The 16,571-nt window shown below is 40.9% G+C and overlaps 1 protein-coding gene across 4 annotated transcripts in view; it reads right to left on the bottom strand.

Annotated features, from left to right (window-relative positions):
- Positions 1 to 16,571, bottom strand: part of SLC20A2 (solute carrier family 20 member 2) — a 129,492-nt gene that overhangs the window by 88,870 nt on the left and 24,051 nt on the right. Inside the window, exon 1 of one of the 4 annotated variants that reach the window (XM_010368019.2) lies at positions 887 to 1,777. The exons of 2 other annotated variants lie outside the window; for them this stretch is intronic. The gene's annotated coding sequence lies outside the window, so the exon portion shown is untranslated. Of the gene's footprint in view, positions 1 to 886; positions 1,778 to 16,571 lie in introns of those variants that run through there. One more of the 4 variants, XM_030938281.1, reaches the window with a different exon arrangement.

The raw sequence follows: 16,571 nt of genomic DNA, 5'->3' as shown, positions 1-16,571 counted from the left end.
AGAATTGTTTCATTAACATCTATATTCCTAAAGCTGATGATACATTTACTTGCCAATTGATGAAGAAATTCCTGCCTGGTTCCCTGCTGTAAGCAAACTGTTTGGCATGAAGTCAGTCCACACTGAAAACACACTTCTAAATAAGCAAGGTGATTCAAATGTAGTTTAAAATATTCAATATCAAAATTTTTTGTTTTCTTCAGCACAAATTTAAGTTGGCAATAACGTGTTAGATGAACTGCAGTTAAGGTTACAGAATCCCATGGTCTTTGGTTACTTTTGATAACTAACTCAGTCTAAAAGAGGATGCTTTAAATTATTCTCTAAAACCTTCCTCCTAAATTAATTTTTAAAAGTGCTTCTCTTTAGGCATATATGGGTTTATTTTTTAGCACAAAATTCCCCTTAAAAAGATAAAAACTGTCCATCTGTACATTAAAGAAAATTACATTTGACACTCCATTATTTCTACAAAATAAACTTGTAGCACAGAGTATAACAGGAATTAACTTTTAACATTTTTTTTCTCAAGAGTTAGGTTACCATAGTAGAAAATAAGCTCAATGACACAATACAATGTTTCTGTATTTACAGAAACCATATCCATTAATCAAATATTTTAACATAAAATAATAATCTACAGATTGCTTTTGCAAAAATAAGTAAGAATCGAAAACTTTTTCTTGGGAAAATTGAATAAGGCAGATTTACTGCACTAGGAGATATTTAAAGAAAAACCTTTTGCCACCTTTCTTAGCTTTCTCTAACATACCAACCTCAAAGCTTCCAGTTTTCCCAAGAGATAAACATTACTATGACGGTAACATTAGAAAGATTTAAGGAGAAAAGAACACAGAGAAGTCTTAAAATTCCACCCAGTACTTACAAGTAGTTTCCAAGAAAACTGAGCCACAATTCTTCAGAAGACTGCTCTCCTGATCATAAACACAATCTGAAGTCTAAAATAGATATCCTATCACATTAGGCCGAGAAGTCACATTTCAGCTTGCTAACTTCTACTTTTACAACTCATAGAACTAACCCCGGCTAAAATTAACCGCAGCCAAGCGGCAGGCAGGAACACGCTGATTTGCATCATGTGTGCCGGGATTTATTCACTAGGACAACATCGGTGTCCTCTTAATGGGAAATGCGGCCAAGGGGCGTGCCCTGGTGAACAATACATAGCATCATGATTATGCTAATTACTGAATTCAGTCCAACAATGCTAACTTCTTTTAAGTTGTTTTTGCAAGTACTGACAAAGAGAAGGAGTAAGCTTTTTCCAAACAGGCATTCACTTGATTTTTAAGCACATTCAAATCAGACCAAACTTTGGCAACAAGGTGGCAGTGCTGTGTGCTCTTTACAAGCAAAAGCAAAGCAAAAGGACATTCTGTTCGATTAAACAGAGTGATTAGATGCAGCACTACATGAAATTAAATAGACACAGAACATACATATCGGAAAGTCTATCCACCAGAACGCTGAAATAACAGCTTTTTCTTTCTCTATAACGAACTGATTGCAGGGACTTGCTTTCTGGCTCTGCCTCCTTCTGCACCTCCCAAGGAGTAGCTATGAAGACACAGATTCAGTAATAAATCACAACTGAGAATAAACATCTCAAATATTTGCAAAGGCATTGTCCTTGGCAAGAAGCATTTTAAGGTGGATTTACTGCTTGGCTAGAAAAATTGTCCTCTGTAGGTAACTGATCATCTACAGAGCATGTTGGAACTCAAACTAACAGGTAAAGACACCAAGCATACAGCTGATACTTAAAAGAAAATCAGAACATGAAAAACTTTCTCTCAAAAATATAAGTACAACTTATAACAAAGACATTAACCGCTTAGTATCTACTCAAGATGGTTTAGACTAGTTTGCTTTAGACTAAGTTCTGAAGACATATTTTGTTCTTATTGGACACTCTATGAAAGATACCAAAGCACTTTACAAACATCAATCAAATCTCCAAGCATCTTTGGGAGATGTCGTTTTCCTCTTTTTTTCCACAGACGGGTAAAAGACAGGGTAATTTAATTTCAATGACTTCAACCAACCCTGGATCACCCCATCACCTCCTGAGCCCTTTATAACATCTTCCATATTAACCACTTATCTATAATCCTATAGGTAGGTCTGTTTGTCGGAGGCAGGTTGAGCTTGTTATAACTATACCTCACAGGGATAATATAAGGAAGGGGTAGGCTATATATTCTGTCAGGGGGTTGAGAATTGAGGTAAGTCATATTATACCATAGCCGCCCAGTTTTAAAAGTATAATCCTATAGACCTTTTCAGAGCTGTTTGTTTTCCTCATTTTAAAATGTCATGTTAGTTTGGACTTCAGGAGGTTCACTCTACTTGACACCCAGATGCCAGGCCTGAACTCCAGGAGCTTAAAAAGCATTCCTAGACTCTCTCTTGCAGGCAGGCATCCTACAACATGGATCCCTAAAACATGGCGATGCCCTCAGGAGGCACTGTCCATCTGCAGCCTGCTGCCCAAAGTGCAAATGGTTGATCTTCATTGGTGTGAGTTGGACATCACCAGCACAACCTCCCTGCTGTTGTTTACAAACACTGCCGGCTGCTGGTCTGAGACTGCATCCCCTCGGCCTAACCTGAGGCTCTATGCCAGCACCTGCCCCACCTCTGCAAGAGGGTGGCTGGTATGCATTCCCCTTCACTCCAACCCAGAGTCATGGGAGGCAGCCCTTTCCCACTCTGTGCTGAAAGGAGAGAAGTCAGCACTCATCAAAGATGGCTAGCTGCTAATGAACAGAATTATTCTCAATAATCTACCGTAAACTCACTCCAGAAGTCTTAATGCCAAAAAGGACCTTGTAAGGCTATTTTTGACACAATATTCTTATCCTATTATGTCATAGTTCAGGAGAAAAGTCTCTAAGCCAAAATATTATTTCTGCCCTAAACCAGAAAGTAAGAAAAAGCAACTACACCAAGTGCATTTCTGCATCAGAGTTTGTATTGGAGAGGAGCAATCTGATGTATAATGGACCCTACATCCATTCATCGGAAGGCAGGGGCCCCTGAGCAATGCTCCAGTTCCTCACACATCAGATATGCCTAGTATGACTCTGCTGTTTCAACTGCAGCCACACTTGTTCCACAGTGGAAGAACCAAAGCATTCCAAATAAAACAGTGTCTCCTCCAATCTACATTAGTCATTCTGCTGCTTCCTTTTCATTAGTGAAACTACTTGAGTCAACAGTGCTTTTGTTCTAGGTATACTTATGACAGTAGAGAAAAATCTGTATCAGAGTACCTTTAAAAGCAGAGTAAATTCTTCCCGTTTGTTCTCATTAATTTTTGGTGGTAGAGGAGGGACAGGGAAGGTGGTGACCTATGGGATCTTTAGTTCAAAGAATCCATGAAATTAAAGAAAATTACTGTGTTTATGAATCTACACTTATGAATTAACCCGGATACCAACCTTCTATGAGCAGCTACATGTATAATTTAAAATTTTCTAGTAGCTGCTTTTAGAAAAGTAACAATAAAGAGGTAAAATTAATTTAATAATATATTTTATTTAACTCAATATATCCAAGATATGATTATTTCAATGTGTAATAATCATAAAAACTATTAATGAGATATCTTCATTCTTTTGTTTGTACTGCCCCAAGCCTGTGCAATCCAGTGCGTATTTTACAATTAGTACATTCCAGTCTGGACAATCCACATTTCCAGTGCTCAGTACCCACATGTGCCTGGTGACTATCATAGTGGAAAGCCTGAGTGTACAAATATCTTCCTGACAACAGCTTTTCTACAACATATACTAATATTTACGTGTTTGTGGGCAAGTGCACACTTACATACACTCAATAAACATTAAGATACTAGGCATAAGGATGAAAAACACCTAGTTTTTGTCTTCAAGGAGCTCAAAGTTTAGACACTTGGCACTCTTTGTTTTTTAGAGCTAGGGTCTCATTCTGTCACCCAGGCTGGAGTGCAGTGGCACAATCATGGCTTACTGGAGCCTCAACCTCCTGAGCTAAAGCAATCCACCCACCTCAGCCTCCTGAGTAGCTGGGACTACAGGCATGTGTCAGCACACCTGGCTAATTTTTAAATTTTTTGGTAGAGACGAGGTCTCACCATGTTGCCCAGGCCAGCCTCGAACTCCTGGGCTCAAGTGATTCTTCCACCCCAGCCTCCCAAAGTGCTGGGATCACAGGTATGAACTACTGCCCCTGGCTTCTTGGCATTCTTTACCTTTGAAATAATATGCAAAATATTCTGTGTTCTCTGTGTGTCTTCTTCTGGAGAGATAAATTTCTTCATCACTTTATTAAAGGAGTCTGTATCTCAAAAAGGTTAAGAGCCAGGAGACTAGACTAGCAGCAGATGCTGGGAGAAATGGAGAGCAATGGAAAACGAAGGAACTGAGATAGATAGAAGGGGAAAGATCCGAGGAGAAAGAAAGGACTAAAAGGAAGATAAATAAACAAAGAAGGCAGAAGAATTTCATTGCTAGACATGAAATTTTAGTTATAAAATCATATAATAAAAATTGGCGGCCAGGCGTGGTGGCTCACGCCTGTAATCCCAGCACTCTGGGAGGCCGAGGTGGGTAGATCACAAGGTCAGGAGTTCGAGACCAGCCTGACCAACATGGTGAAACCCCATCTCTACTAAAAATACAAAAAAAAATTAGCCAGGCATGGTGTTGCACGCCTGTAGTCCCAGCTACTCAGGAGACTGAGGCAGGAGAATCCGCTTGAACCCGGGAGGCAGAGGCTGCAGTGAGCCAAGATTGCGCCACTGCCAAGATCACACCAGCCTAGGCAACAAAGTAAGACTCCGTCTCAAAAAAAAAAAAAAAATTGGCATGTTCCAGTTACTATGCCAGGTGCTGGGGTCAGATACAGAGATGAAAGACAAGGTCTCTGTGTCCAAGGAGTTCACCTTTTAGCGACAGGAACAGACTCACCCAGGCAGATACAATACTTGGGTCAAGTATAAGACGCAGTTTATGTGTGATGTGCTATGGTTGCAGCAGGGAGAGGAGGAAGGGTGCCACACAAGAGGGACACAGTACCCTTTCTTTTCTTCTTTTTTTTTTATTGAGAAGATGTCTCACTCTCTTGCCCAGGCAGGAGTGCGGTGGCGCAATCTTGGCTCACTGCAACCTCCACCTCCCAGGCTCAAGCGATCCTCCCACCTTAGCCTCCCAAGGAGCCAGAACTATAGGTGTGCACCACCACACCTGGCTAATTTTTATATTTTTTGTAGAGATGGAGGAGTTTTGCTATGTTGCCCCGGCTGGTCTCAAGCCTATAATAGGACAGTAAATAAACAGGCTGGGCTCAAGCGATCCACCCACCTTGGCGTCCCAAAGGCGTTAGCCACCATGCCTGGCCCCTCATTTCTTAAATGAAGGTTATTTTCTGATTAAATTTTAAATTTATGTTCTGGAATGACTCAAGATTCTGCATTTTAGTTTGGAATCTTAGAAAAGCATGGATAGGTCATGGAGAAATCAGGTATTCTAAAATATTTTAAAATGACATCTGGAAATAGCAGTGAAGTTTCTATTCTGAGTTATTTATCATCAAATTGAACCTGGTTATTTGATACAACTATTTAAGGTTGAGGCAGGAGGATCACTTGAGGTCAAGAGTTCAAGACCAGCCTGGCTAACGTAGCGAAACCCCATCTCTACAAAAAACTTAGCCGGGCATGGTGGCACTCACCTGTAGTCCCAGCTACTTGGGAGGCTGAGGCATGAGAATCAATTGAACCTGGGAGGCGGGGGTTGCAGTGAGCTGAGATCACGCCTCCACTCCAGCGTGGATGACAGAGTGAGACTCTATCTCAAAGGGAAAAAAAGCCACCAAAAAATGAACATTGAAGAAAAAACTCAACTTGTTAGGAATTCTCTGTATTTATTTATTTTGAGACAATGTCTTGCTCTGTCACAAGAGTGCAATCTTGGCTCACTGCAACCTCCGCCTCCTGTGTTCAAGGATTCTCCTACCTCAGTCTCCTGAGTAGCTGAGATTATATGACCGGCTGATTTTTGTATTTTTAGTAGAGACGGGGTTTTGCCATGTTGGCCAGGCTGGTCTCAAACTCCTGACTTCAAGCAATCCACCCACCTCGGCCTCCCAAAGTGCTGGGATAACAGGCGTGAACCAACTGTGCCTGGCCTACGTTAGGAATTCTTTGGATTGTAGCTGTGGACTCAGAAAGACCTGGGTTCAAAATGTACCCCACCACCTACTAGCTGTTTGACCTTGAGTAACTGAGCTCACCTCCGTGACTCGGCTTCCTCGCCTGTAAAATGGGGATAATTATACTGACATCAAGGGTCGGTGTTGGAAGGAAGTGAGATGTATATAGCACAGACACACAAAGAGTCTCAACAAATGGCCAGAGCCATTATGCTCACAGCAGGTCTAGCAGCAGTGTGGTACTTGCTGAAGGGCAATTTGGCATATTGACTGAGTGTGGATTAAAGGCTCCCTGTTTTTATAGCATGAAGCTTCTTCAAAAAATAAAATGTTGAAAGGAACTTCAAATGGTTGTTAAGTATTTCAGGAAAACCAAGGTCTGTTAACTCCTTTGGAAAACTCTGTAGCTGCGTCAGCCTGTTTAATTTTCTCCATGATACGGCCTCATGTTCCCAACCAGAGGTTAGCACAGGATTCAGGGACACTGACTGAAGAACACAGGCGAATCACGTGTCTGGGCAGATAGCTGCTGTAAAGTCCCCCTATTCCTTCCTTACTCTAGGGAGTCCCTTCCCACACTGACTCTGGGCTTGGCCAGTAGGACAAGAGCAAACATAACGCTGGGCCCTGGAAAGTGCTGGCGCGTGGGGGCTCACCCTCTCTTGCGACTTCAAAATGCCCTGCCCTGGCTTGCCTACTGCATATGAGAAGGCCACATGGAGTGGGGACACGCCATCACTGCTGAGTCCCTGCCACCGGTCAGCCTGCTGAGTGCTGATGTGTGGGTCAGGCCATCCTAAACCACACAGCCAGCCAGCTGCCAGCTAATTGCAAAGTCCAGCCAGGCTCGCTCAAGCCAGAACCACTCCAGTGCCCTACAGAACTGTGAGGTACAGAAATAAATGTTTGTTTTTTTGAGCCACTAGTATCAGGTGGTTTGTTATGCAGCAAAAGCTGACTAATACATATTCTCCAAACAGGCTGCATGCTCAGGAGGGCTACACCAGTGTGATCCACAGCGATGCAGTTTTCACACTTCAGAAATGGACTCTATTCACATACATACGAACAGAGAGCTCTAACTCTACACAGAAGAAATTGTTTTCTTCAGCTAAAAAAAAAAAAGACGCAAACTCTTCAAGACAGTTCTTTTAAAAACCTTGATAAATAGCTAATTCAGCATAATTTTATGACAGTTTTTTATCAGGATTGTGAAAGTAAAGGCAGCATTATGACTGCTGTTGTTTGAATACTCATTTTAACATAGTTGATTTTAAAAATTATATTGGAATTCTCTTGGGGTTTTCATACTGCTCTACATTCAGAACAGCCATCGATTTAACAAACATCTGTTAAAGCACCATCAGGAAACTCCCAAGCATTTGCAAGATTTGTATAAGTGGCAGGATGCCCATGACCACAGCAGAAAGTGGTGTCAATGACAGTTCTGCCTTTAAGAGGCTCATAATATGATAGGAGTCATGACACTGTCCATAAACTTATCATATAAGGGAGTAATCAGTAAGCATCCCAAAAGTTAAAAGTTCATTCCAATAGGAACATAAGTAAAGAAGAGGCTTCCAGTTGTGTTAATCAAGAAAGGTCGGCCAGGAGCGGTGGCTAACGCCTGTTATCCCAGCACTTTGGGAGGCCGAGGCGGGTGGATCACCTGAGGTCAGGAGTTCGAGACCAGCCTGGCCAACATGGTGAAACCCCGCCTCTATTAAAAATACAAAAAAAAAAAAAAAATAGCCAGGCATGGTGGCACACACCTGTAGTCCCAGCTACTCAGGAGACTGAGGCAGGAGAATCCGCTTGAACCCAGGAGGCAGAGGCTGCAGTGAGCCAAGATCGTGCCACTGCACTCCACCCTGGGCAACAGAGCAAGACTTCTGTCTCAAAAAAAGAAAAAGAAAAAAAAAGAAAAAAGAAAGGCATCTTCAGCCAGGTGCAGTGGCTCACACCTGTAATGTAATCCCAACACTTTGGGAGGCTGAGGTAGAAGGATCGCCTGAGGCCAGGAGTCCCAGACCAGCCTCAGCACGATATCGCGACCCTATCTCCATTTTCAAAAAAGGGATCTTGGAAGGAGTGGTACTTGTTTTTGTTTGTTTTGAGATGGAGTCTTGCTCTGTAACTCCAGGCTGGAGTGCAGTGGCATGATCTCAGCTCACTGCAGCCTCCGTCTCCCAGGTTCAAGTGATTCTCCTGCCTCAGCCTCCCAAGTAGCTGGGATTACAGGCATCTGCCACCACGCCTGGCTAATTTTTGTATTTTAGTAGAGATGGGGTTTCACCAAGTTAGCCAGGCTAACCTGAACTCCTCCTTGAACCCAGGCTGGTCTTGAACTCCTCACCTCAGGTGATCCATCTACCTCGGCCTCCGAAAATGTTGGGATTACAGCCTACCACACCCAACCTGGGAGTGGCATTTGAAGGGAGCCTTCTCCTAAGCTCTCAACAGTGGCAGGAGTAGAAAGAACACTATACAGAAGCAACACACAAGCAAAGATGGAGAAAAAGGAAAGCTATAATGTTTGTCTAGGGGACAGCTTGTACTGAGATTCAAGCTCCATCAAGTAATAGCTGCTTTGATGACTAAATTACTTAATTTTTCCAAATCTAGGCTATAAAGTATCCAATGAAAGTGGCATCTGCAGCAAGGTTGCCTGGTTCAAATGACAGCTTCATCACTTTGTAGTTGTCTTGGGAAACTACTTTCTCACTGTACCTTCATCACTTTTAAAATGGGAATAATAATTATATGTGCCTCATGGGGTTATTATGAAGACTAAATGAGTTTTCTATTTGTAAAGTATGTAGAATAGTGCCTGGTATAAACGTTTTGTTAAATAAACTTATATGTTATGCACATACAGCAAACAGAGAGATATATATAGAAAGGCATGCATAAATGCAGATATATAGATACAGCTTTATCACCAAGAACAGTACCTGGTATGTAGAAAATGCTAAACATATTTAAATGTTTCCCTTCCTCCTCCATTGTCTGGAGTCCATAGAGATCCAGAGCACCAAGTCAGACACATTTCATGCACCCCAACATCATCCTCCACTCAGTTAAAAGAACACAAGCTGTCCTTCCTCTACTTTCACACTGGAAGCTTTCTCTTTTCTCTTGGGGGCAATAATTCTGCACTTGCTGATACAAGATGCTAGGCTTAGCCAGGCACAATGTCATGCCTATAATCCCAGCACTTTGGGAGGCCAAGGGCATAGGATTGCTTGAACCCAGGAATTTGAAAACAGTCTGGGCAACATAGTGAGTCTTTTTGTCTCTAAAAATTAAAAAAAAATTAAAAATTAAAAAAATTAGCAGGTGCAGTGGTACCTGCCTCCAGTCCCAGGTACTTGGGAGGCTGAGGTGGTAGGATCTCTTGAGTCCAGGAGTTTGAGGCTGCAGTGAGCTATGATTGTGCCAATGCATTCCAGCCTGGGCAACAGAGCGAGAATTTGTCTCAACAAAACAAAATAAAACAAAACAAAAAGATGCTAGGCTTGAAACCACTAGAGACAGATACAACACGGCCACTAGCTCCAAAACAAAAGAGCACTAATACCTTATGTGATAAATGCACCTCAAATGGAAAAACAAGCACAGCTTATTAAGTGCAACCTTCACTTCTATAATTTATTACTATGCAAGTTAATCTAAAACAAGAAACCCTGAATGCAGTAAGATTTTGGAGAAAAAGTCAAACATTAGATTTACAGCCACAGTAATTCGAAAGTTAGGTTAACAAAAACCTTACTAATCCCAGACTAATTTGGCTTGAACTAGATATACATCTAAACTGAAAATAATTCTAAATGCAGTTTTATTACTTGAATCAACAAAATGTTAAACTGAGTTTCCTCTGTTTTCAAAAGGAAAGTACTAAGGATAGTTACTGGATTATACTAAAAACAAAACCAAAAAAACCCACTAAAAGTGCTTGAAAATATTCTACTATGTTGAAATAAGTAACATTTTCCTGCAATTTTATAGTATTTACTTCTTTAGAAACCACTTTTTCATAGGTGTCACCAAGGTAAACTTTACCCCTCACAAACAAAACCTTATTGCCAATTTTGTATTGGGTAGAATGTAAAATAATGAGTTGTGCTAAACTGCTAATCATAAACATCCACTTCTCAGTTTATTCCCTCCGATAATAGGAAAACTATTAAGTATCAGGCAACGAGCTACTGATTGCCTAAATCTTTTGATACATGGTATAAAATACTAATTTTTGTGATTTAAACCTATACTGTTTCACAATCATTGAAGTCTGTTTCAAGAGCACTTAGAGTCTTTAGGTAAGGATTACCCTACTTTTAACTTGAAATTTAAGACTTTCTGAGGAACAGAGGGCTGTAGGAGTCTTTTAATAGAGCCATGTTCCTGGGTTCAGTCAAACTGAACCAACCGCTAGCTTTGAGATAGCAGGCAAATTATTTAACAGAGTTCTCCCTGCCCATCTGTAAAATGAGGATAAGGATTCATCCACCTTCTAGGATTGTTGCAAAAATGACTTAATGCACATAAAGCACTTACATCAGAGCTTGGCATGGATATTTGAAAAAAAATATAGATTTTATACATGGTTTTTTTAAAAAAAGAAAATATACATATAATATATATATTTTATATGTAAGCTATAAAATGTATATTTTTATATGTAAGCCCTATTTCAGGTAGACAGGGAACTTGCAGGGTATGCCTGAAAGGACCCTCATAATGACAGCCAAGAGCCTCCAGCTTCACTGTGAATAATTTCAAGTCTATTCTCAAGGCTCCTGCTCAAGTCTCTGAGCATCTGTGAGAGGCGCTTGAAGGGCAGATGCCCACGTGTGTGGTGGAAGACAATACTTGATACCAATTTTCCAAGAGACATGGAAATCAAGAATTTGTTTTCTAATTTGTAATAGTTTTGCTGTAAATGGGTATGATCTGTTTTCAAACAGATAAACTAAGAAGTGGTCACTTTTGGCCAGGTGCAGTGGCTCACACCTGTAATCCCAGCATTTGGGAGGCCAAGGCAGGTGGATCACGAGGTCAGAAGTTCAAGACCAGCTTGGCCAACATAGTGAAATCCCATCTCTACTAAAAATACAAAAATTAGCTGGGCATGGTAGTGAGCACCTGTAATCCCCGCTACTCAGGAGGCTGAGGCAGGAGAATCGCTTGAACCTGGGAGGCAAAGGCTGCAGTGAGCTGAGATAGCGCCACTGCACTCCAGCCTAGGTGACAGAGCAAGACTCCATCTCAAAGAAAAAAAAAAAAAAAGAAGTGGTCACTTTTAGGGTAAGCAGTTCAAAGTCAAGCTCAAATTACGAGACAAAATATTCATAAGAGGATCTAGTTGCACTTGGCTATAAGAATACAGCAGGTGGCTACTTCCACAGGTCTGATAAACGTACGTGATTGTATCCTTAGCTACTAAGTCTTTCATTTAAAAAGTACTAAAAACATGAGTGTTCGTTTTCAAAGTAGCTGTGATAAGCAAAAAACAAAGAAAAAAAAACCCACCAAAAAACCATAAAACCAAACCCAGAAGGATCAACAACTCGACTCTCAGAACTATAATAGCCCAATAATTATAATAATCCAAGAGACCATTCTGAGAAATGCCAGAGACCAGTTCCTTTATCATACAGGGGGATGGTTCACAAAAGAGGAGTGGACAAACAGTACTGGGATAGTCATGGTTGATTGCAGACCGCAAAATAAAAGCCAATTATCCATTTTAGACATTAATGCTTTCATTGTAAGAGTTGGTTTCTTCTTTTTGACATTATATTCTTGCCTCTCCAATTGCCAGGACAGGATGCGTTTCCCACTTCTTTGACTCAGATCTGTTTTTTAAAAATGCTCTTTAAAAACAACTGAAAATTCTCCTTTTTAGTTTCCCAAACTAAGAACCTTTTATATAAATCATAAGGAACAGCTCTGGATAGACCCAGATTTCTTTACAAAGTTTAAAAAAAAAAACAAAAAAAAACAAAAAAAAAACACCTCAAAAAACTCTTTTTCTTTTTTTCTTTTCTTTTCTTTTCTTTTCTTTTCTTTCTTTTCTTTTCTTTTTTTTTGGAGATGGAGTCTCACTGCTATGCTCAGGCTGGAGTGCAGTGGCACGATCTCAATCTCAGCTTACGGTAATCTCCGCTTCCCGGATTCAAGCGATTCTCCTGTCTCAGTCTCTCGAGTAGGTGGGACTACAGGTGTGCGCTACCACACCCAGCTAATATTTGCATTTTTAGTACAGATGGGGTTTCACCATATTGGCCAGGCTGGTCTCGAACTCCTGATCTCAAGTAATCTGCCCGCCTCGGCCTCCCAAAGTGCTGGGAATACAGGCCTGAGCCACCACACCCAGCCCAAAAAAATTTTTCAATAAGATGGATAGAAATGTAAAAGGGCAGCATATTTATAAGGTCCAACCAACATTGTGGCTTTGAAAAAGAAAACTCTTGCCCTTCTTATTTAAAATTATTAAAGTAATAAGCAGCTAGTTAGACAAAGAGCATTCAGGTTGTTCATACACAGCAGATCAGAACTATGCAAGCCCAAATCACAACATCAGATTAGTAGTCACTGTTCTTTGTATCAGCTTTAAATACACCATCTCTTCTCATAAGAGTGTTGTGGTGGTCAGTGCTCAGGAAAAATAATTAAGATAAAGAATGAGTAACACAAAACACCCCTCAAACAATATCCAACAGAGTATCTCTGAGATCATTTACTCAAGTAATCTCTCTCAAAACCACTTTTATGCTTAAACTAATCCTAGGCACTGAAAAAACAGGAAGAATAAATCACATTTAACTTGCCATTCTTTAGAATGCTGGACAATTCTGAGATGCATGGAGGAAAAAAAGTATTAAAAATAGCCAAGAGAAGGATTAGACAGCAGCTAAAACACAAAGGCCAGGGGTGAGATCAAAATTAGAAACATATAATGTCTGGAGAACTGTCCATATAAGGGCATCTTCCTATCAGTAACTCAGTTGGAATAATCCACCAGGCAGAATTAACAGCTGCCACCATCACAGTGGCTGCCTTTCCACCTCTCATTCAGAAACCACTGGAGTCTTGGGAGACACATATGACATGACTTTATGTTGTTATATTCAGACAGTCAATGTTTGGGGGTATTTTAAAAGCTGGTCTTAACTTTCCTCGTCCTAGATGATAAACTTCATATATTTAGATCTTTCCTTTTCATACAAGTATGAAAAAGCAATAGAAGAGGATAAAACTTTGCTGAGCACTTTTAACCACTCCTATACCACATTGACTTGCATTCCCTAACCCCACAGATTTCCTGACTCCCTTGAGTAGGCGGCTGGTTGTACATTCTCATGTGTTCATTTATCCATCAGGCTCTCAGGGAGCTTCCCAACCTGGTGACAAGTGCTTGAGAAAAGAAATGAATAGGATCTTATCTTCCAGGAGTTCAGTGTACCCTGGAAGACAGGTACATAAATAATAATACAGGTAAATCCTGTAACAGAAGTAAGGGATGCAATTCTCTCTGGGGCTTGAGGAGATTGTGCGATGGAAATACCCAGGCAGAAAAACAGTGAAAGGCATTCTAGGAAGAGCAATCAGTACAGGCAAAGGCTCAGGGGTAGGAAACAATGTAGCAGGTTCTGGGAATAGCAAGAAGTATGTGTTTTGAATACAAGTAATGGGATATGAATGGGAGAAGAGGTAGAAGATTAGGTTGCAAAAATAGATTGGTGCTAGATTGCTGGGGCCTACAAGCACCATGCTAAGGAGTGGGTCCATTATCCTGTAGCTCTGAGGCTCTCAACTTTGGATACAAATTAAAATCTCCTGAGAAGCTTTAGAACAAAATGCTGATGGCCTGTTATTTGTTAGCAATAATAATTGGGTCCAGGCATCAGCAGTTTTTAAAAACTTCCCATGTAGCAATTCTAACCTGTGGGCTAGAACCACTCCGGTGAGCGACAGGGAGTCAACACCACTGCATCAGCTTAGGATAGCAATAGAAAAACATTAAAACAATAGTTAATTGGGTAACAATGTGAAGAGCAGATTAGAAACAGAGATTAGGGGAGAAATGTCAGTTAGTTTATATGCTACTGGAAACAGGCAAGAGATAAGAGTAATTATTAGCCTTTTTTGGGTTACTGACTTGCATGAATGCCAACAATAAAAGTTAAAAAGCCCTTCCCCGCCTGGGCGCCGAGGCTCATGCCTATAATCCCAGCACTTGGGGAGACGGAGGCAGGTGGATCATTCGAGGTCAGGAGTTAGAGACCAGCCTGGCTAACATGGTGAAACCCCATCTGTACTAAAAATACAAAAATTACCCGGGCATGGTGGTACGTGCCTGTAGTCCCAGCTACTTGGGAGGCTGAGGCAGGAGAATTGCTTGAACTTAGGAGGTAGAGGTTGCAGTGAGCTGAGATCATACCACTGCACTCCAGCCTGGGCAATGGAGTAATACTCCGTTAAAAAAAAAAAAAAAAAAAAAAAAGGCCCTTTTTCTAAGAAACATGCACATATGTCAAAAAACATACATGTAATTTCTGGGGCTGATAAAGCTCTGTGAGTGATGGATTCAGCTTAGGGAAGCCTGGTGTAAAGGCAGTGATGGAAAAAGAGAGACTCTGGAGGTAGAATCATAGCATTGATGACTTCAGTGGGGAAAAGAAGAGGAATTCAGGATGACACTATCACTTCTAGTGTGAGAATTATAAATAATAAACATGTACTGTGCACCTAAGTGTCAAGAACCATACGAAGCACTTAACATGTATTGATCTCACTGATTTTTCCCAATTCTTTAAGACAGATTGATATCACATCTGTTTCATAGCTGAAGAACCTGAGATTTACAGACGTTAAATTGGCTTGTCCAAGGTCACATGGAGATAAGTAGCGGGGCAGAATTGAATCCCAGACGGTTTTGACTCCGGAGCTTGTGGTATTAACCTCTCCCCATGCTACCTCTGATGAATGGTACCTGTGTATTAAACAGGGGTGACAGGAGAGTATGGCAGGAGTAGGTTTAGGATGAGCAAGGTGGAGTGGGGATATAAAAAATCAGTTATAGACATGCTGTGTTCAAGATAATACAAGATATACAGATGACAGTATCTGTTAAATCAGAAAAAATCGGAAAGAGATCAAGAGGTGAGAGAAGAAAGTATGGCAACAGAATACAGTATTTCTGAGTTCTCTCCAGTGCCAGCACTGTGCTGAGTGCTTACTCACAATGGCAAAAGTCTATCACTATCTTTCTTCTGCAAGTGAGAGAACAGACCTGGGAAACCAGGGTCACATAGCCACTAAGTGCTGAAGCCAGATGTGAATCCACGAGGCTACCTTCCTAACCTCTAACCCACTCCCTGGCACTCTAAAAAGTAGAAATCCTGGGGTCATAAGTGGCTGTAGCCTCCCAACTATTCTAAGGCTGCTAGTGTGTCTTAGAACAGGGGTCTAAGATACAGGGTTTTTAAAAAAAAAGTTTTACATAAAAATGTTTGACAATATTTATGTATTTCCACAACCTCGAGGATTTTTATATTGTTTCAATTATCAAAGGGTCATAAGGGATAGCTTAGTCTCAACCAACTTCAACAAATATTGGCGGTGTACTTCCACAGGTATGCAAGCTTGGGTGCAAACCCATGGGCATGACACAGCATGACACCAGTTTTATATAAAACACAGAGCTGCTATGCAAGTCAGAAGCCAGGACAACTGGTCTAGTGGAGACTGTGCTTCCTGAAGCCATAGCAAGGGCAGGAAGTGATGAAATTTCCTTTTTTAGTCATTTTTATAATTTGGAAAATTGTGATTCTTCTCCTCTCTAAAGTCACCAAAATGAAATCTTAAACACTATCCTACAAGTCCAGACTAGTTACTTCAGGTAGAACAGCGGAGTAACTTATGCACTGCAGTTTCAGATAAAAATCGGTTATATTTCAATTCTCAGCACCTTTGAAATACCTGTACTGACAATCACGTAGCCTTTGAGTCAAAAACACTCCTTCCATAAAAGTACTTTTAAAGGGAACACAATATTATCCTAGAATTTTTTCCTGTTTTAGAATTAAGGTACCTAAGAGAAGAAATGTAAAACTCCAGTTAAGAACTTCTGAAGTCCTGTTGTACAACCATTCACTTAGAGCAGGAATCTGGTCTGGAGCTCGGACTTGTCCATGGCTGGGCTTGAAGGGTTCCCTGACCTGGGAGGTCATTGTTCTCCAGGGCAGCACATCCCACTGCTGGAGAGCTCTTACCACCGCAAGAATCTGTCTTAGACCAAGTCAAAATCCTTTGCCTTATAATCTTCACTCATTCATTCATAAGAGCTA

The sequence above is a fragment of the Rhinopithecus roxellana genome, chromosome 9 (assembly GCF_007565055.1).
Source record: "Rhinopithecus roxellana isolate Shanxi Qingling chromosome 9, ASM756505v1, whole genome shotgun sequence".
NCBI classification, from domain to species: domain Eukaryota; kingdom Metazoa; phylum Chordata; class Mammalia; order Primates; family Cercopithecidae; genus Rhinopithecus; species Rhinopithecus roxellana.
This window is presented reverse-complemented; position numbering and strand designations above follow the sequence as displayed.